This window comes from Lissotriton vulgaris, chromosome 2_1, assembly GCF_964263255.1.
Source record: "Lissotriton vulgaris chromosome 2_1, aLisVul1.2, whole genome shotgun sequence".
Lineage (NCBI taxonomy): Eukaryota > Metazoa > Chordata > Amphibia > Caudata > Salamandridae > Lissotriton > Lissotriton vulgaris.
Window position 1 is genome coordinate 1,410,284,100 of NC_141687.1, and position 20,718 is coordinate 1,410,304,817.

At 43.3% G+C, this 20,718-nt stretch overlaps 1 protein-coding gene across 2 annotated transcripts in view; it reads left to right on the forward strand.

Moving 5' to 3' along the window:
- ALG9 (ALG9 alpha-1,2-mannosyltransferase) overlaps nucleotides 1-20,718 on the forward strand; it is an 810,763-nt gene that overhangs the window by 607,674 nt on the left and 182,371 nt on the right. The window lies entirely within an intron of this gene.

The window sequence follows — 20,718 nt, forward strand, 5'->3', positions numbered from 1 at the left end:
ATGCTTTAGTTTTATCCCCAAGACCTAAACCTGGGGTTCGAGTCGTTTCTTCGGTTTCTAATGCAGCCCAATCAATCTTTTGGTCTCCCACCTCCCATTCTTTTTCTTTGAGTTTCTCGTAAACACCGGCAGGCAATAATACTTTCAATATTTTCATAATGTCGGGATAGGTGTAATCTCCCATGAGTAACATGTCTTTTATTTCACGGTGAAAACCTGCAGGGTCTTTATCATGGCTGGGCACTATTTTCTTCATTTCCAATAATTCCATTTTAGTTATGGGCGTGTATACATACACACGTGTAAGGGTATCATCAGTATTCCTAACTGGATGTACTTCTCGTAAGGGATTCTGTTTGTCAAAGTTATATGATTGCCTGACTGGGGATGGAACGGAAACAAGATGTGGAGTCAAGAAGGTTCTATACTTGTGACGTTGTTCTAAAATCGTTTCAATTAGATCGGTACCTAGACCTCTCCATCGTCTCAGGAGTAAGTCTTGCAATAAGTTATATAATGGACCTGGATCAGATGCTTGGTTTTCATACTGTATAATGAGGTGCTGGGTCATGTATATACCAGCTAATCGCTGTTCTTCTGGAGTAAGACTTAAAAACGTGAAGCACGGAACGGAAGGCCTCGGAAACTCGACTGGACTGGACTGACGTCACTGCTTCTGCCACGCACTACGCATGCGCCTCGACTCTACTGGTGGGCCTCTCGATACCTCGGACACTGCTCTCTCGGCTGGGCTCTGGTCGGGATCCTCCGCACTCCTCACCGCCTCGTCTGGATGTCGGCCGCAGTCTCCGTCACCTCCGTAGGCCTGAGGGAGACACAGGAAATCCTGCGGATGCGCATGGGGTCCGTCACAGCTGTAGTCGGGGGCGAAGTCTGCGACGCATCTCCGGCGCGTGGGGTGGGGGAGGGGTCCCTGTTCGGGCGCCAAATTATGTGGTAAATATTTTACTGTATACCTTTTTCCATATAATTTCAGACAGGTTACAAATGAATAGCTCAATCAAATGAGAGGCAGAGTCCGTGGTGTCTGAGTCTTAAGGGCTTTAATCATAAATGACTAAATGACTCGAGTCAATGGAGATCTCGTCCATCAATACAAGGGTTCGGGTATGCAAATGATGGCAGGAAAAGATGTCAACGATTTATTCACAGTACATGACATATATAGTAAAATAACACAATAGCATTGAATGCAGGAGGCGTGACAAGTGAAATGTATATGATAAGAACACATGTGCGTAGCAAAAAGGCGTGAATATGGGTGTGCACAGAGGCGTGAACTAGAAACGTCACGGAAAAGTGTCACAAGTGGGTGGATGCTTAGAGAATTCTTGCAGAGTCAGCTAAAACCTAAGGCCTGGATGCGCGCGCAGCTAATATGACGTGTGACTGACGTACATCTGGAGGAAGCTAAGAGTCTGACTTTTAACACTAGTAGAAGAGACATAAGTCTGGCATGTCAGATCGACCTGTCCCTAAACATATCTGATATCTGGTGTTTGGAGGATGTTTAATCTAGAGGAAAAGGTCTCTTGGGCAGAAGCTATTCTATACTGAGTGTATACGTGTCTAGGTGCAAGTGCTCGGAGACAGGGGCCTACCATGGCAACGGGAGCAATGAATTGCATGAGGGAGGACAGGAAGGCTTGGCCCTTGCTCTGCAGTCGGGGATATGTTTTCGTATTTCACTAGACAGGAATGTGTTTTCGAGGAGCTGAGCTGGCTACGCTGATAACTTGAAGGCAAAACACTGTTTTTGGCAGGCAGACCAGGCCGAGCCGGGCACCGCTCGGTTGGCAGGAAGTAAGGCAGAGGTCAGGGATGCATCTCCAGGCTGCAGCTTTCAGAGGCAGAGGCAGAAATGGCTTGCAGACAGAAATCAGGGCCTAGCTCGGCAGAGCCAGGAAAACGTGAAAGTGCACCACATAAAGACGGCGGCACGGCATACTTAGGAACGGAATTATCGATCCATTCATGGTGGATCTGATAGAGGACATGTTAACGTTGGACGCAAATGTATTTGCGTCTTCAGATACAGTTGTGGAGGGAAATTACATGTACTTGTAACTCGTACATGGAGCCGTTGGGGTCTACGTTAGGGGACACAATTGACCATAAAAATTCCAATTACCTCACTTTGTGGCCTTCACTGGAGCCAAAAAGGACCAAATGCACCATTTTGAAATGTATCATCTTGTAATGTTTCATCTTGTGTGTCAAGGTCTGCATGCCCACTCCACTAAGGCAATTGCTGCTTCTAAAGCTCTCACCAGAGAAATTCCGGTTGCTGATATCTGCCAGGTGGCCTCAAGGTTCCTTTCATAATTTTGCCACACATTACGCCTCACAGCTCAAACATGCAGTGACAAGGTACTTTGCCATGGCTGAGTTGCATGATTTCCTTACCTAAATTGGCTCACAATAAGCCCACCTAACTTCAATCATAAACTGATGATTTTTTAAAGGAAGATGTTTCCTTTAGAATAAAACGTGATGTATCTTTTGTCAGACACCATTCAGGGGCTGCACAGCAGACAGGTACTATTGGGTCCTAACTATGTTGGTTGAGATCTTTTGCCACTGTTGTTCAGTTGTCCGTCTTGTTGTGGCTCTGCACACTAGACCAAGTACAACCTTTTCTGCAAGACTCTCAGGATAGTGAGGGTAAGAAGTGGTCTTCTCAGGGGGGTGATGCGGGGGTACAAGCTCATAACTCAACAGTCAACTGACTGACAGAACAACACCATATCAAGCCCAGTGCCTGTCTTTTTGTAAAAGAAGGTATTTAAATCACAGAGCATAATGTAAGACTACATAGTTCAATCAGGGGACTGCGACACAGGGTTGAAATCCTATTTAAGACCTAGAGGTGCTTTAGTCCTCTGTAACATTCTACAGCATCTGTAATCCCTGCCGTCTTAATCTGGGATACTGTGTTGATCAGGCACCGGAGTAGTTCACTCAGTTATTTAGGATTATTTTCAAAAACAAATACTACACGATCCAGTTTGTGAATACAGGCTGTTAATCTTCTGCAGGGCCAGGCAGACTCATTTCCTCTCTCAGCAGGCAGGTAGGCTGCTAGGCACCAGGCAGACTCTCCCCTCCTCCAGAAGAAAATGAAGGCTTTACGTATGTTCCCAATATTCTGGAAGACAGGCTGTCAAGCAGACACCAGCCCTGATCAAACAGCAATTATTCACGCACACTGATGAGTTCATGAAATACTTGAAAATAAAACAAAGTGGCATGGTTTGGGTCCCACTTTAACATATTTTCTAGACAGGGGATGTGGACTGTCTCAAACTTCAGAACCAGTTTGGGGGTGGTTCTCTTTCATGTGCCCTTCTCAGGCTTCTCTCCAGACTCATTCTTTGTGCAAAGTGATTCTTCTCATGGCGGGTGGCACTGGGCTCTCTACTAGCAGGAGTACTCCTAACATGGGACAATGAAGTAGGAGGTTTCTCAACCTGGCTGTCATCAGCCTTCCTGAAGCAGTAACCAGGGATAGTCAAAATGGTAGGCCTGACCTCAAAACGTTCTCATCTTGAACAACAGAAACTACAGTTTCGTCCTCACTCATCCCAGGACAGGGACAATAATCCTCTGTCAACTGTGAGGGCATGTTTATGTCGCTCCTCCAAATCACAAGGCAGGTCCTGAACCTCGCATTGTCAGGGACTGGCCTAGACCTCTGTGTGCAAGCTAGATTAGCCAGAGAAAAAAATAAGTTGGGGTGCCAGATTCACATACAGTCAAGCACCCAGAGCAGTGGTTCATGCTAACAAGCTAGTTTACCTTGCAGGGGACTTTCCCATCCCGCCACCTGTGAGCATTACTTTTTCGTTTAATACGTAATCCTCCTGCAAATTCCTCGGTGTCATCCCTCTTCCCCTGATTGATTAATGTTGTACATAATAGGAACCCAAGGTATGCAAACATGGTATGTGTTGTTGTTACTGTTGTTTGCTTCTCGGTTCCTCTATGCAGGGCCAAACTGGAATTGCAAACCAGCCCTGGCAATTAAAACAAAAAGGAAGGAGTCCCGTGACCGAAGGAAGACAAATACAAATTTACACCATTTGTATTCAACAATTCAATGAAAGAAAAATCTTGAGAAGCAAAAGAGAATTTAATTCAAGATTGCAAACATCCTGTTCAATGGATATATTAATCACTTAGTACATTTTTGATATCACAGTTTATATACAGTGTGCGTGCCCACATTCACAACAGGAAGGGGGTGACGTGAGGGAAAGTGTAGGGGGTAGGATAAGTGTGATCTGGTTCATTCAGTGACAAGTCTTATTCAAGCTTCTAAGACAGTGTGCATGTGGTCCCTGACAGACAGGGCCACCATTATCGGCTCTAATAGAGTCCAAATTCATAAATGGTAGAGACCGGCCTAACTCCGCTGCAGCCGTAGGTGTCTAAATGGGGACCGGAGTTGGTCGTGGGTGGTGTAGTCATCTACGTTTCGACCCAATATAAGTAGGATTCTTTTCCTTACGAAAGGGTCTTCATCAGGACAAGAAGAGTTGTGGGTGGGCAAACTCCTGGGGAGCAATTTGAAAAGGCACATTAGAAACACACCAATCCTGTATTATTAATTCATAGGAAGGTGGTACATAATAAATAATCATTAAAGAGAGATCCGTGTTGTCTATCTCTGTATGAATCCCATAGGCAAGATTAGAGAAAATGGACCGACGCTCACCTTTCACAAAGGGGCGGTTAGACTTGAAGATTAGGTATTCTTGCTTCAAGCTGTTGGTAGATGACTCTAAATATCGAAGAAAGATTGATGTTTTTAACAGGTCTAATAGGTTAACAGCTAGTACAGTTAAAATCCATATAGGAGGTCAGATGGCCAGAATTGACGATATGTTAAGTCGTCTTGGCTAGTTCATCCATATTGTTATGAGCTCAAATTTTCTTCTATATAATTACCTGTTGGCCCCTACAGGGTGCCTCCCTAGTTGGGCAGTGGAAGTAATTCTTAGTGGTGAATAAGAATTTTCACCCTGCAAGAACGGAAAATGAGATATCTGTTTAAGCAACATTTATCTAGCATACAAGCATTACTGGTGTGTCAACACTATTCTTCGGTTGGCTTACCACTATCCACAGTATGTTAAATATAATTCGGAAGATTCTGTAAACAATATATGTTAAGCCTCGCTCAGGTATAATATTCCTTCCAGGGCTCCCATATGTTTGTGGTAGGGGACCTGAATATGAAGAGACATTCATAGATATAACTTCTTGTTACAGAAAAACAAAGCTATTTTCTGTATCCAAATTCCGAGTCAGTATCATTACCGTGAGAAGCAGCAGGAGATTGCTAGAATGGTTCTAAGGATCAACGATCCTTATTGGAGGATGTATACACCAATTTGCACATTTCTATTTAACTGAAGACGGCATGAAAAATTGCCTGAAAGAGGAGAGAATTTCTCTACAGTTACTGAAAACATAAACCGTTTTAAAATTATATGTACCCTAACATTAGTTGGAAATCACTGAAAATGTAACATTACCAAGTAGGCTGCTGAAACAATATAATACGATGTAATCGCTTAACCAGTTCGTGTGCTTTCTTTTGTCTAGAAGAGATATTAAGAAATAATCGGTGTTTAGGCGCATAAGTCAAGGAAGTGGGTAGACAACAATTTGTTTAAGACTTACAAGATTACACGTTTCCTACCTGCCCCCGCCCGGGGGTCTTGAAACTTGTAGGGAAACAATACTCCGATTCGTGTTCACCGTCTCCTGAAAGACCGAATGAACAAACACCATTCAGGACATAGCGCGTGAAATTTTCGCGCTGTTTTGAAAGGGGAGCCAGGAAAAGGGGGCTGTCTTATTACCTGCTTCAGCGTCCGGGGTTCACACAAAACATCCTATTCTGTCAATTACCGCTATCGCTACGAATCTTCGCTCAGGAACAGCTCGCGTTGGGCACTTCCTAGTGATTGTAAGCTGGAGGGGCGGAGCCCCGAATATTTCAATGAAAGTGGAAGAAAGACTTTTACTATACTTCCGTGATTTTAGAAGAAAGATCCCCTGATAAAAGTATAGTCTGTCACATTAATGCACATTGGTGTTCAATATAGTAACTAGAATAATCAACATTATTACCCAAAATTTTTATCACCTTATACTAGCACTTTTTCTTTAAAAACAGCATTTATCATAAAGCTTAGTAAACAACAATACGTGCTGGATGTTGCGAAGGAGGCACAAATCGCGTAGGATAGTGAAAACTCCTAAATCTCACTTAATGTTAAAAATTGACACACAACAGTACAGTTTAGCCCATTTGTAGTAATAGTCGAGAGAGATTGGGTAATCAGGTATAGGATCTAGTATTCAATACCACTCGGGTATATTGGGTGAAATCGTCTCATATGAACCAATAAAACAAACCATACAAACGGTATTATTGATAAATGATCCGCAGTGAGTTCTAGTTATATTGTGTCAAGCCTAAAAGTAACAAGTGATCGATAGGCCACAGGAGTGCACAAATCACGTAGGATAGTGAAGACTCCACTCCCACTGGGCAACAAAGATGAGAAAATAATAGGCTGACCCAGTAGTGGGTATTGGAATGAAGGACAGTGTGCAGCATATTGGTTATGGACAAAGGTATGCATAAATCATGTGGGATAGTATAACATCAACTTGTATTGGGCAATAATTAGGAGAGGCAGTTCGCACCCATCATAGTTATATGAATGAAAAGACAGTATGTAGTACATTACCCTAAAGAATGGCCAATTGTGCAAAACTATTTTCAGTGATTCTGGTGGATGGGTAGTTTTGGAACATATCACACTTGGCCCAAGGGGAGGAGATTTATCCAACGTCCTGAATATCCGTGAGCTCAAGTGGATCCATATTTTTAATTCTGTAGTGGAGGGCCTTAATGAATCTGAAAATAGTTTTGCACAATTGGCCATTCTTTAGGGTAATGTACTACATACTGTCTTTTCATTCATATAACTATGATGGGTGCGAACTGCCTCTCCTAATTATTGCCCAATACAAGTTGATGTTCTACTATCCCACATGATTTATGCATACCTTTGTCCATAACCAATATGCTGCACACTGTCCTTCATTCCAATACCCACTACTGGGTCAGCCTATTATTTTCTCATCTTTGTTGCCCAGTGGGAGTGGAGTCTTCACTATCCTACGTGATTTGTGCACTCCTGTGGCCTATCGATCACTTGTTACTTTTAGGCTTGACACAATATAACTAGAACTCACTGCGGATCATTTATCAATAATACCGTTTGTATGGTTTGTTTTATTGGTTCATATGAGACGATTTCACCCAATATACCCGAGTGGTATTGAATACTAGATCCTATACCTGATTACCCAATCTCTCTCGACTATTACTACAAATGGGCTAAACTGTACTGTTGTGTGTCAATTTTTAACATTAAGTGAGATTTAGGAGTTTTCACTATCCTACGCGATTTGTGCCTCCTTCGCAACATCCAGCACGTATTGTTGTTTACTAAGCTTTATGATAAATGCTGTTTTTAAAGAAAAAGTGCTAGTATAAGGTGATAAAAATTTTGGGTAGTAATGTTGATTATTCTAGTTACTATATTGAACACCAATGTGCATTAATGTGACAGACTATACTTTTATCAGGGGATCTTTCTTCTAAAATCACGGAAGTATAGTAAAAGTCTTTCTTCCACTTTCATTGAAATATTCGGGGCTCCGCCCCTCCAGCTTACAATCACTAGGAAGTGCCCAACGCGAGCTGTTCCTGAGCGAAGATTCGTAGCGATAGCGGTAATTGACAGAATAGGATGTTTTGTGTGAACCCCGGACGCTGAAGCAGGTAATAAGACAGCCCCCTTTTCCTGGCTCCCCTTTCAAAACAGCGCGAAAATTTCACGCGCTATGTCCTGAATGGTGTTTGTTCATTCGGTCTTTCAGGAGACGGTGAACACGAATCGGAGTATTGTTTCCCTACAAGTTTCAAGACCCCCGGGCGGGGGCAGGTAGGAAACGTGTAATCTTGTAAGTCTTAAACAAATTGTTGTCTACCCACTTCCTTGACTTATGCGCCTAAACACCGATTATTTCTTAATATCTCTTCTAGACAAAAGAAAGCACACGAACTGGTTAAGCGATTACATCGTATTATATTGTTTCAGCAGCCTACTTGGTAATGTTACATTTTCAGTGATTTCCAACTAATGTTAGGGTACATATAATTTTAAAACGGTTTATGTTTTCAGTAACTGTAGAGAAATTCTCTCCTCTTTCAGGCAATTTTTCATGCCGTCTTCAGTTAAATAGAAATGTGCAAATTGGTGTATACATCCTCCAATAAGGATCGTTGATCCTTAGAACCATTCTAGCAATCTCCTGCTGCTTCTCACGGTAATGATACTGACTCGGAATTTGGATACAGAAAATAGCTTTGTTTTTCTGTAACAAGAAGTTATATCTATGAATGTCTCTTCATATTCAGGTCCCCTACCACAAACATATGGGAGCCCTGGAAGGAATATTATACCTGAGCGAGGCTTAACATATATTGTTTACAGAATCTTCCGAATTATATTTAACATACTGTGGATAGTGGTAAGCCAACCGAAGAACAGTGTTGAGACACCAGTAATGCTTGTATGCTAGATAAATGTTGCTTAAACAGATATCTCATTTTCCGTTCTTGCAGGGTGAAAATTCTTATTCACCACTAAGAATTACTTCCACTGCCCAACTAGGGAGGCACCCTGTAGGGGCCAACAGGTAATTATATAGAAGAAAATTTGAGCTCATAACAATATGGATGAACTAGCCAAGACGACTTAACATATCGTCAATTCTGGCCATCTGACCTCCTATATGGATTTTAACTGTACTAGCTGTTAACCTATTAGACCTGTTAAAAACATCAATCTTTCTTCGATATTTAGTCATCTACCAACAGCTTGAAGCAAGAATACCTAATCTTCAAGTCTAACCGCCCCTTTGTGAAAGTTGAGCGTCGGTCCATTTTCTCCAATCTTGCCTATGGGATTCATACAGAGATAGACAACACGGATCTCTCTATAATGATTATTTATTATGTACCACCTTCCTATGAATTAATAATACAGGATTGGTGTGTTTCTAATGTGCCTTTTCAAATTGCTCCCCAGGAGTTTGCCCACCCACAACTCTTCTTGTCCTGATGAAGACCCTTTCGTAAGGAAAAGAATCCTACTTATATTGGGTCGAAACGTAGACGACTACACCACCCACGACCAACTCCGGTCCCCATTTAGACACCTACGGCTGCAGCGGAGTTAGGCCGGTCTCTACCATTTATGAATTTGGACTCTATTAGAGCCGATAATGGTGGCCCTGTCTGTCAGGGACCACATGCACACTGTCTTAGAAGCTTGAATAAGACTTGTCACTGAATGAACCAGATCACACTTATCCTACCCCCTACACTTTCCCTCACGTCACCCCCTTCCTGTTGTGAATGTGGGCACGCACACTGTATATAAACTGTGATATCAAAAATGTACTAAGTGATTAATATATCCATTGAACAGGATGTTTGCAATCTTAATTAAATTCTCTTTTGCTTCTCAAGATTTTTCTTTCATTGAATTGTTGAATACAAATGGTGTAAATTTGTATTTGTCTTCCTTCGGTCACGGGACCCCTTCCTTTTTGTTTCAATTGTTACCCAGGTCCCTACTGACTATATTGGGTTTAACCCTGTTACCTATAACGTAGCCCTGGCAATTAGGTCTGACCAGTAGTGGTACTGGCGGGAACATTGCTGCTGCGTGCACTTTTGTTACTGAGGGGCGATTTTGCAGCTTTGCTACCAAAACGGCCCCCACCGGTCCAAAACCGGCACCCACCCTTTAGGCTCACCGGGTATACGCCCCATGCCCGCTACGGCCAGTCCGGCCACGCTTCTATGCTCACCTTCATGTGGTGTGAAAAAAGTACCAGAAACTGCCTCCAGTATGCCCATTCTCTTCTGATATACTCTGATGGCATTACATCCAGCCGGCCGTGGTATGGCTCAAGTTCCGTGGCATGGTTGGCGACATTGGAGGGCTACAGCTGAGTTTCCAGACCAGTCTGGGGTCTCGATTGATACTCAAAAGGTGAGGAATTTCCGCAAAAATATGTACCCAGCTGAAATATCCTTACCAAAGTAAAAAATATTTTCTCATTGCATCCTTTTTGTAAGATCCTTAAATTCCGAATTCTGCACCAGTAATAACTTGCAAACCTGTGGATGTAGCTTTCCAACGTTTTCTTGCGCCAGGCCCTCTAAATCAAGTATTATGCTAATGATTTACAAAGCATGTTCCTCTACTAAGGCCAATGGTCTCTTGTATGCATCATATCCCTTCCTTGCTGTGTGTGTCCTCTGAAGGTCACCTTGCCAGCGTCTGATCTATAATCCTCTTCATGTCCTTCCCTGTAAAAGGCGTTTCCTCGCGCCTCCCTGACAGTGAAGCAAACCATCTTGAGACCAATCCCCACCCCCCTTCCTCCCTCCCAGAGGCAAGTAAAATGGTATTTTCCCTTCCTTTGCTCAGTTACGTCTGAGGTTTGCGTCATCCAAGTGCTCGCAAGCCCCTCAGGTGGAGTGAAAAATGTTTAGATTGCCTTTGTGACTGCTGAGCCGCTAGGTAGGTGCAAGGTCAAGTCATTAGTATTCGGACTGCGTGACTCTTTCACACACATGCTTCCCTTCCACCTTCCCCTGCCGCTGCGCGCGGTCTGATTTCCTTGGAAATTTCTGGGATCTAGGGCATTCTGTTGTGCGCTTCAAATCTGTGCTGACGCATGACGTTTACTGACGTATGGGCTTGTGTGCTGGATGCCATCAGAAACCTGCCGATAAAATGAATTCAAACTATAACCCTATTTGATTCTCTGATGCTGAGGCTTGTGATAAACAACAGCACCTGCAAAATCACTTGGGATTTTGAAATTTGAAAGGAAAATGCATGATGAGAATGGGCGTGGGTAGAAATTCAATTACACCGGAGGATTAATTTCGCCAATTCCGTAGCACGCTTTCACGCAGAATTACTGATAACTAAGCAATATCTCCTGCTTGCATAATTAAGAGTAATTTGGGGGGGAGAAATCCTACCCCAGTAGCACATTTAGAGAGCAGGAGCACTGCTTATGCTCACTATTCATGTTCTGTTGCATTGCATTCTGTTGCATTTAGTGCTACTTATTAGTGCAAATGCATCCATTTTGGACTTCAGGGGGCATTTGTTCACTAAGAAATAGCGCTAAATGCTGAATTAATCTTCTTGCGTAATTCAAGCCTAATCTTGTGGAATTCTTAACTAATTCCAAGTAATTACGCTACACATAGTTACGTGAGTTACACCCACCCCTAAATAAGATTAGAAATTAGAACCATTCAATGAGCTATTAATCTGTACTTGGCTTTGTGTTTTAGGAGATACTTTAGTTGCATTTGTTAGTTTCAGAAACATTTATGGATGCTTTGATAGCTGGTTTGTTACATGACTCCATTACGATTTTTGACCTGTGTATATGAAGAATGAACCACTTAACCCTGTCGGTGCTCATGACTGAATGGTTCCGCTATGAGCACCAGTGCTTGTGTGCTCATGTGCTCATGACAGAACCATTTTTTTCCCAATGTAATGAAGATCGCGTGCATGGCGCACTTTCGTAATTACATTGAAATTGATACTGAAACGTATTTCAATTTCACTGTATTGCCACAGTCTTTCTGCCCCCTCCCATAGGCAGATGGGGGTACTGGCCACGTATCTGCTTTCCCAGGGGGGCTTGGGAGGTGCAGAAAGCTGACTAGGCACCAGGGATTTTTTTTATTATACATAGGGGTGGGGGTTGCTCAATTTGGCCATGCCAAGGTCAGGACTAGTTATTTGGAAAGCTTATGTCGTTCTGTAATTCACGCATGTAGTAACAGTGCACCAAACAGGTACACTTTTTGAATGTGGTTCAAAGGACGATGTAATAAGCGGTCCCTTCAAAGACCACTCTAATGTACTGCCTAATGTACTTGTACTTCCTGATACACTACGTGAAGCAGATTCACTAAGTGGAAATGTAAGAACATCTTGAAGCTCCTGTTGTCCTCATCATGTATTGCATGTATTGTAACCTAAAAATGTTACAAGTCTGCCTTCATCTCAATCCAGAACCTTTTTTTTTACTTCCAGTCACACTGATCTACGATTCCATTTCAAACTATTGGGTCAAAATGTTTGCTGTTCCTGTAAACGGCCAATTAATATTCTCACCTTGGGAAAGTACAGTGTGTTCCAGACAGCTTCCTTGTGAGGTCTCGTGTGCAGACAGCTTTTGCTGCCTGGCAACAGCTCTTGTCATCACACAACACACACCATATTACACAACACAAATCAAACACATACATGCAGACAGCGAAAGCCTTTTAGTTGTTCAGCTGCCTTTAAGCACGGCTGTTAGGTGGTCAGCATTGCAGTCAGCCCACAGAAGTAAGCTGATGTGAACTACTTCAAAAAGTAGTCCACACATACATTTTCATTAATGCCTAGTTTTCTTGTTGCTTCTTTTTTATTGTGAGGGCCCGCTTTTCCCTGTCCCACTCCTAGCCCACTGCCAGCCTGCTTGTCTGTCTTTTTCCCGGTGCTTCCACTACTATCCCACCCTCGCATAATGTTTTTTTTTCAGAGGGCATGGCAGCTGAAACATGCTTCTTGGTGCTTACTTCACTGCTTTTCTCACACTTTGTTGTTCACTTTCATCTTATTGTTGTGACTTAGCTGTCAGCCATGTTGGAATGGTACAATTAAGAGAAAAGCCTGTCCCATGTGAAGAGACATGCATAATGATGAATAAGTGAGTATGCATCGCTGGGGCACGTATGTACGTACACGGCAGCCATCTTAAAATGGCATTCCTCATGACGTGGAGGGTACATTTAGTCTTTTTTTTAATTTTACTTTACCTTTCCAACCTGACTGATGGTCAGTGGTTTGCCACTCATGTTCTAAGGCCAGATTTATTGACTTTGCGAGTGTTTGTTTCCGCGTGACACCGACGTTGCTCACAATTTTTGTTTTACATTAACCATTTACAGACTTTTCATTCAGGTACCATGATGTGTAACTGTGATAAGTCATTACTCTGTGCAGGAGTGTTGCTCCACCGGTGAAGGGAGGCCACCAACTCTTCAAGGTGGTCACCATTCAGCCGTATGCCAATGAATGTACGTGAACTAGAGGAGACTGAAAGATTTTCTAGCTAATGAGAAGGAAAGGTTCAATTCTGTTAAGGACACAGAGGCGAGGAGTATGCATATCTTTCTTCACTTTATTAACCAGCAGACAACATCAGTAAAAACAACAACAAGCATTTGCAATGCAATAGGTCTCGCATTAGGAAAGTTTGAGTTTTTTGTCCTGTACATTACAAATTTGTTATTTATGTGTTATTTTTGAAAATTGTGAAATTAATAGCTTTGTCATTGACAATGCTAATACTTTTATTTTTTGACAATGTGACACCTATAGCATTTTTAATGCAACATGGTTTGTATTTACGTGACTTAGAAGTATTGATTTTACAAATAACAATGTTTTTTAAAAAAAATAATTAATACTAAAATAAAAGTTATTGTAATTTATAATGGCAATAGCTTAAACTTTTGTAAATAACTTTTGTGAAGATTATGTTCAGTGTATTTTATCGTGACTAAAATATAATAAAAGAAGTGAAATATCAAATTTTTTTGTGACATTTGTAATAAAGCTTGAAACATTGAGAGAACATATTTGAACCAGTTCTTGTTGAATGTTTGCACAGATTGATACTGTGGTGGCGCTGAGTGATGCGGTGGTGGCGACAAGTGATGCTGTGGCATTCAGTAATGCTGTGGTAGCGCATAGTGATGTTGTGGTCCCCCTGAGTGATGCTGTGGTGCCCCTGAGTGATGCAGTGATGCTGTTGTTGTGCGATAGATAGAATGAGGGCGATAGATAGATGGAGTGAGGGCGATAGATAGATGGAGTGAGGGCGATAGATAGATGGAGTGAGGTCGATAGATAGAGCAAGGGCGATAGATAGAGTGAGGGCGATAGATAGATGTGCGTGGTTGTGTGTGTGTGGTTGTATGTGTGTTGTATGTGTGTGCGTGCATGGTTGTATGTATGTGAGTGTGCGGTTACAGAAGGATGTATGTGGAAGATAGCAGCACATCAGCATAATAGAGGAGAACAGGGAGTTAAAGAAGGATGCGTGTTAAAGAGATCAGCAGTGAGCACAGGAGAGAACAGGGAGTTAGAGAAGTAGGCGGTGGAAGGGAACAGCAGATCAGCACGGGAGAAGCGAACAGGGTTTTGGAGAAGGGGGCGGGGTGGAAGAGAGCAGTAGATCAGGATGGGAGAACAGAACAGGGAGTTAAAGAAGGAGGCCGGTGGAAGAGAGTAGCAGATCAGCTCAGGTGAAGAGAACATAGTTAAATAAGGAAGGGGGTGGAAGAGAGCAGCAGATCAGCACAGGAGAGGAGAACATGGAGTTAAAGAAGGAGGGGGGTTTTAGAGAGCAGCAGGTCAGCACAGGAGAAAAAAACAAGGAGTTAAAGAAGGATGCGGGGTGGAAGAGAGCAGCAGATCAGCACAGGAGAAGAGAACATGGAGTTATAGAAGGAGGCGGGTGGAAGAGAGCAGCAGATCAGCACAGGAGGAGAGAAAAGGGAGTTAGAGAAGGAGGCGGGTGAAAGAGAACAGCAGATCAGCACAGGAGAAGAGAAAAGGGAGTTAGAGAAGTAGGCTGATGAAAGATAGCTTAAAGATTATGACAGGAGAAGAGAACAGGGAGTTAAAGAAGGAGGCGGTGGAAGAGAGCAGCAGATCAGCACAGGAGAAATGTACAGGGAGTTAAAGCAGGAGGCGGGTTTTAAAAAGCAGCAGATCAGCACCGTAGAGGAGAGAACAGGGAGTTAAAGAAGGAGGTGAGGTGAAAGAGAGCAGCAGAACAGCATAGGAGAAGAGAACAGGGAGTTAAAGAAGGAGGTGGGTGGAAGAGAACAGTAGATCAGCACAGGAGAAGAGAACAGGGAGTTAAAGAAGGAGGTGGGTTGGAAGAGAGCAGCAGATCAGCACAGGAGAAGAGAACAGGTAGTTAAAGAAGGAGGCGGGTGGAAGAGAACAGCAGATGGGCACAGGAGAAGAGAAGAGAACAGGGAGTTAGAGAATGAGGCGATGTAATAGAGCAGTAGATTAGTACGGGAGAATAGAAGAGAAAAGGGAATTAGAGAAGAAGGTGGGTGGAAGAGAGCATCAGATCAGCACAGGAGAAGAGAAGAGAACAGGGAGTTAGAGAAGGAGGTGAGGTGGAAGAGAGAAGCAGATCAGCACAGCAAAAGAGAACAGGGAGTTAGAGATTGAGGCAGTGTAATAGAGTAGTAGATTAGTACGGGAGAATAGAAGTGAACAGGGAATTAGAGAAGGAGGTGGGTCGAAGAGAGCATTAGATCAGCACAGCAAAAGAGAACAGGGATTTAAAGAAGGAGGTGGTGTAGAAGATAGCAGCAGATCAGCACAGGAGAAGAGAAGAGAACAGAGAGTTAGAGAAGGAGGTGAGGTGGAAGAGAGCAGCAGATTAGCACAGCAGGAGAGAACAGTGAGTTAAAGGAGGCGGTGTAAATAAACAGCTGACCAGTAGAGGAGAAGAGAACAGGGAGTTAGAGAAGGAGGTGGGGTGAAAGAGAACAGCAGATCAGTACCGGAGAAGAGAAAAGGGAGTTAGAGAAGGCGGCGGATGTAAGAGAGCAGCAGATCAGCACGGGAGAACAGAACATGAAGTTAAAGAAGGAGGCGGGTGGGAGAGAGCAGCAGATCAGCACAGGTGAAGAGAACATAGAGTTAAAGAAGGATGTGTAGGGGAAGAGAACAGCATATCTTCTGAACGGGAGATAAAAAGTAGGGGGATGGAAGATAGTTTAAAGATTATCACAGGAGAACAGGGAGTTATTTAATGATGCTGGAGGAAGAGAGCAGCAGATCCACATGTGAGAAGAGAACAGGGAGTTAGAGAAGGAGGTTGAGGAAAGGAACAGCAGATCAGCTCATGAGAAAAAAACAGGGAGTTAAAGAAGTAGGTGGGGTGGAAGAGAGGAGCCGATCAGCACAGGAGAAGAGAAGCGAACGGGGATTTAAAGAAGGATTTGGGGTGGACGAGAGCAGCAGATCAGCACAGGAGAAGAGAAGAGACCAGGAAGTTAAAGAAGGAGGTGGGGTGGAAAAGAGCAGCAGATCAGCACAGGAGAAGAGACCAGGGAGTTAAAGACTGAGGCGGGTGGAAGAGAGCAACAGATTAGTACAGTAGAAGAGAACAGGTAGTTAAAGAGGGAGGCGGGTATAAGATAGCAGCAGATCAGCACAGGAAAAGAGAAGAGAAATGGGAGCTCGAGAAGAAGGCAGTTGGAAGAGAGCAGCAGTTCCGCTCGGGAGAAGAGACTAGGGAGTTGGAGAAGGAGGTGGGTGGAAGAGAGCAGCATGACATCACAGCAGAAGAGAACATGGAGTTAAAGAAGGAGGCGGTGGAAGAGAGCAGCAGATCAGCACATGATTAGAGAACAGGGAGTTCAAAATTATGCGGGTGGAAGCGAACTGCAGATCGGCACAGGAGAAGAGAAAAGGGAGTTAGAGAAAGAGGCGGGTGGAAGAGAACAGCAGTTTAGCACAGGAGAAGAAAACAGTGAGTTAAAGAAGGAGGCAGAGTGGAAGCGAGCAGCAGATCAGCACAGGAGAAGAGAAGAGAACAGGGAGTTAAAGAAGGAGTTGGTTGTAAGAGAGGAGCTAATCAGCACAGTAGAAGAGAACCAGGAGTAAAAGAAGGAGGCAGGTGAAGACAGCAGCAGATCAGCACAGGAGAAGAGAAGAGAACACGGGGTTTGAGAAGGAGGCAAGGTGGAAGAGATCAGCAATTCTGCACAGGAGAAGAGAAGAGAACAGGGAGTTAGAGAAGGAGTTTGTTGGAAGAGAAGAACAGATCAGCACAGCAGAAAAGAACAGGGAGTTAAAGAAGGGGGTGGGGTGGAAGAGAGCAGCAGATCAGCACAGAAGAGAATAGAATAGGGAGTTAGAGAAGGATGTGTGGTGAAAGAGAGCATCAGATCAGCAGAAGTTAACAGGGTGTTAAAATGCAATGCAATATGTTTCTCATTTGTAAAGTTTGAGCTATTGCTATTGTAAAAGACCAATTTTTTGTTAATGTTTTGTTGTGGAAAATAGTGAAAATAATTGCTTTGTCATTTACAAAGCTAATAGTTATAACTTTTTCCAAATGTGACACCTATAGCATTTGTAATGCAATATGTGTTGTATTTATGTGACTTACATGTATTGATATTACAAACACTGGTTTGGATTTGGAGGGTGGAGTTTGATATGGAGGGTGGTGTTTGATTTATAGGGTGGAGTTTGATTTGGAGGTTGGAGTTTGATTTGGAGGGTGGAGTTGGATTTGGAGGGTGGAGTTGGAGGGTGGTTTTGGATGTTGGATTTTGAGGTTGAATTTGGAGGGTGGAATTGGAGGCTGTGGTTGGAGGGTGGAGTTTGAACTTTGATTTGGAGTGTGTATTTGGAGGCTGGAGTTAGAGGGTGGAGTTAGATGGTGGATTTGGAGGGTGGATTTTGATTTTGTTTTTGGAGTGTTTTTTTGCATTTGGAGTTGGAGGGTGGATGTTAGAGTTGGATGTTGGAGTTGGAGGGTGGAGTTGGAGGGTTTAGTTTGAGGGTGGATTTGGAGGTAGGATTAGGAGGGCGGAGTTGTAGGGTGGATTTGGATGGTGGAGTTTGTTTTGGTGGTTAGTTTTTCATTTGGAGTGTTGAGTTGTATTTGGAGCGTGTATTAGTTTTTGGATTGTGGATTTGGATTTTGAGGTTGTTTTTGGAGGGTGTAGTTGGAGTGTGAATTTGGAGGGTGGATTTTGATTAGGAGGATGGATTTTGCTTTGGATGGTGAATTTTGAGTGTTGTTTTTGGAGTGTGGATTTGGAGGGTGGATTTGGAATTTGAGGATGGAGTTGATTTTGGAGTGTGGAGTTGTAGTTGGAGGGTGGAGTTTGAGGGTGGATTTGTTTTTGGAGTTTTGATTTGGATTTGGATGGTGAAGTTGGATTTGGAAGGTGGATTTGGAGGGAATGGAGTTGGAGGGTGTATTTGGAGGCTGTAGTTGTAGGGTGGATTTGGATGGTGAATTTGGAGTGTGGTTTTTGAGGATGGGTTTGGATTGTGGATTTGGAGGGTTGAGTTGGAGTGTGGAGTTGGCGGGTGTGTTTGGAGTGTTGATTTGGATGTTGAAGGCGTATTTTGAGGGTGTATTTTGAGTGTTGAGTTGGAGTCTTGTATTGGAGGGTGGATTTGGAGGGTGGATTTGGAGGGTGGAGTTGGAGGGTGGAGTTGGAGTGTGGAGTTGGCGGGTGTGTTTGGAGTGTTGATTTGGAGTGTTGATTTGGATGTTGAAGGTGTATTTTGAGGGTGTATTTTGAGTGTTGAGTTGGAGTCTTGTATTGGAGGGTGGATTTGGAGGGTGGATTTGGAGGGTGGATTTGGAGGGTGTAGTTGGAGTGTGTAGTTGGAGGGTGGAGTTGGAGGGTGGATTTGGAGGTTTGATTTTGAGATTTGATTTGGAGTTTTGTTTTGGTAGGTGAATTTGGATTATGAGTTGTAGGGTGGATTTGGAGGGTGTATTTGGATTTTGAGGGTGGATTAGGATTTGGAGTGTGGTTTTGGAGTGTTTTGGCGGGTTGATTTGGAGGGATGTTTTGGAGGTAGGATTTGGAGTGTGTTGAATGCAGCAGTGTGTGGCGTGCAGCAGTGTGTGGTGTGAGGGTGAGTGAGTCTGTGAGGGTGTGTGTGGGTGAGATGGTGTGTGATGGTGAGAGGGCGTGTGAGGGTGAGAGGGTGTGTGAGAGTGAGTGTGTGTGTGAGGGTGAGGGTGAGGGGGTGGAGGTGTGAGTGTGAGGGTGAGGAGGTGTGAGTGTGAGGGTGTGTGATTGTGAGATGGTGTGTGAGTGTGAGAGGTTGTGTGTGGATTTGTGGGGGTGAGGGGGAGGGTGTGTGAGTGTTATTGGGTGTGAGAGTGAGGTGGTGTGAGAGTGAGGGTGTGTGTGGTGTTGTGCCAGTGATGGTGTGTAAGGGGGTGTGTGAGGGGTGAGTTATGAGGGTGTGTAAGGGTGATGGGTTGTGAGGGTGATGGTGTTGAGGGTGTGTGAGAGTGAGGGTGAGGGTGAGAGGGTGTGTGAGTTTTAAAGTGTGTGTGAGGGTGAAAGGGTGTTTGAGTGTGAAAGGTGTGGTGTGGGTGTGAAGGTGTCTGAGGGTGAGTGGGTGTGTGAGGGTGAGAGGGTGTGTGAGGGTGCAAGTGTGTGTGAGGGGGTGTGAGGGTGAGGCAGTGTGAGGCTGAGGGAGTGTGAGGGTGAGGGAGTATGAGGATGAGGGGGTGTGAGGATGAGGGGTGTGAGGATGAGGGGGTGTGAGAGTGAGGGGGAGTGAGAGTGAGTGGTGTGTGAGGGTGTGGGTTATGAGGGTGTGTAAGGGTGAGGGGTTTAAGGGTGAGGGTGTTGAGGGTGGGTGAGAGTGTGTGTGAGGGTGAGAGTGTGTGTGAGGGTGAGAGTGTGTGTGAGTGTGAAAGTGTGTCTGAGGGTGAAAGGGTGTTCGAGTGTTAAAGGGTGTGTGAGGGTGAAAGGGTGTGTGAGTGTGAGAGAGAGGGTGAGTGAGGGTGTGTATGTGAGTGTGTGATGTTGATGTAGTGTGTTAATGGGATAATTATTTGAGTGTATTGTTGTTTGTGGTGTTATGCTGAGTGTGTAATGTTGTGTGTTGATGAGATGGTGTGTGAGTGTGAGTGTGTTGGAAGTGTGTGTTGTTTTGTTGCTGTGAACTTGTGTGTATGTGTTTGTGTGTGTGTGTGATTTTGTATTTTGTGTGTGATAGTATGTAATAGAGTCCTTTTTTTGTTTTGCGGATGTACTTTTTAATTTAAAAATGGCGGACGCAATTTCGTTCCTACGTTTTTTATGTTAACATTCTAGTCTTTTTTTAGTTTCCCTTTTTTGTTTTTGATTGACGTTTATTTTACCCAATCGCATTGCTACGTTTTGTTACGTAGCGTTGCGATTGTTGTGCGTCAACGGGAAATTCCTACATCTTTGAGAACACTCGTGTGTGAAAGGCGTGTTGTGTTTCCTGTGTTGTTGCTGCTTCGTTTGACAGGTAAGTTTGAATTTTAACATTATTATTTTATTTTTGGGTATGTAGTATTTATTGTGTTTATGTTTATTATGTGTTTATAATGTTCTATTACCTTTGTGTATTCCGACTGTATCTGGGTTTGGGGATAGTACTTATTGTATAGCTATGGAACGTTTTTAATTTTTGATGTGATATGTGTTTATGTTGTTGTTACTGAATATATTGCAATGTATTTATTGTATTTGATGTGCTCCCGACTTGTTTTTGTAATACTGTTTTTTATTGACAATGTATGAGTTTGATCGAACGGTTGTATTATATTCACTGTGTCTTTCTTTCGCTTTATTCTTTCTATGTGTTTACAATGATTTTTATTAATTAAGGGTGAGATGAATTTACACACTATTAATTATTATTATTATTATTATTAAATGAAATTTGT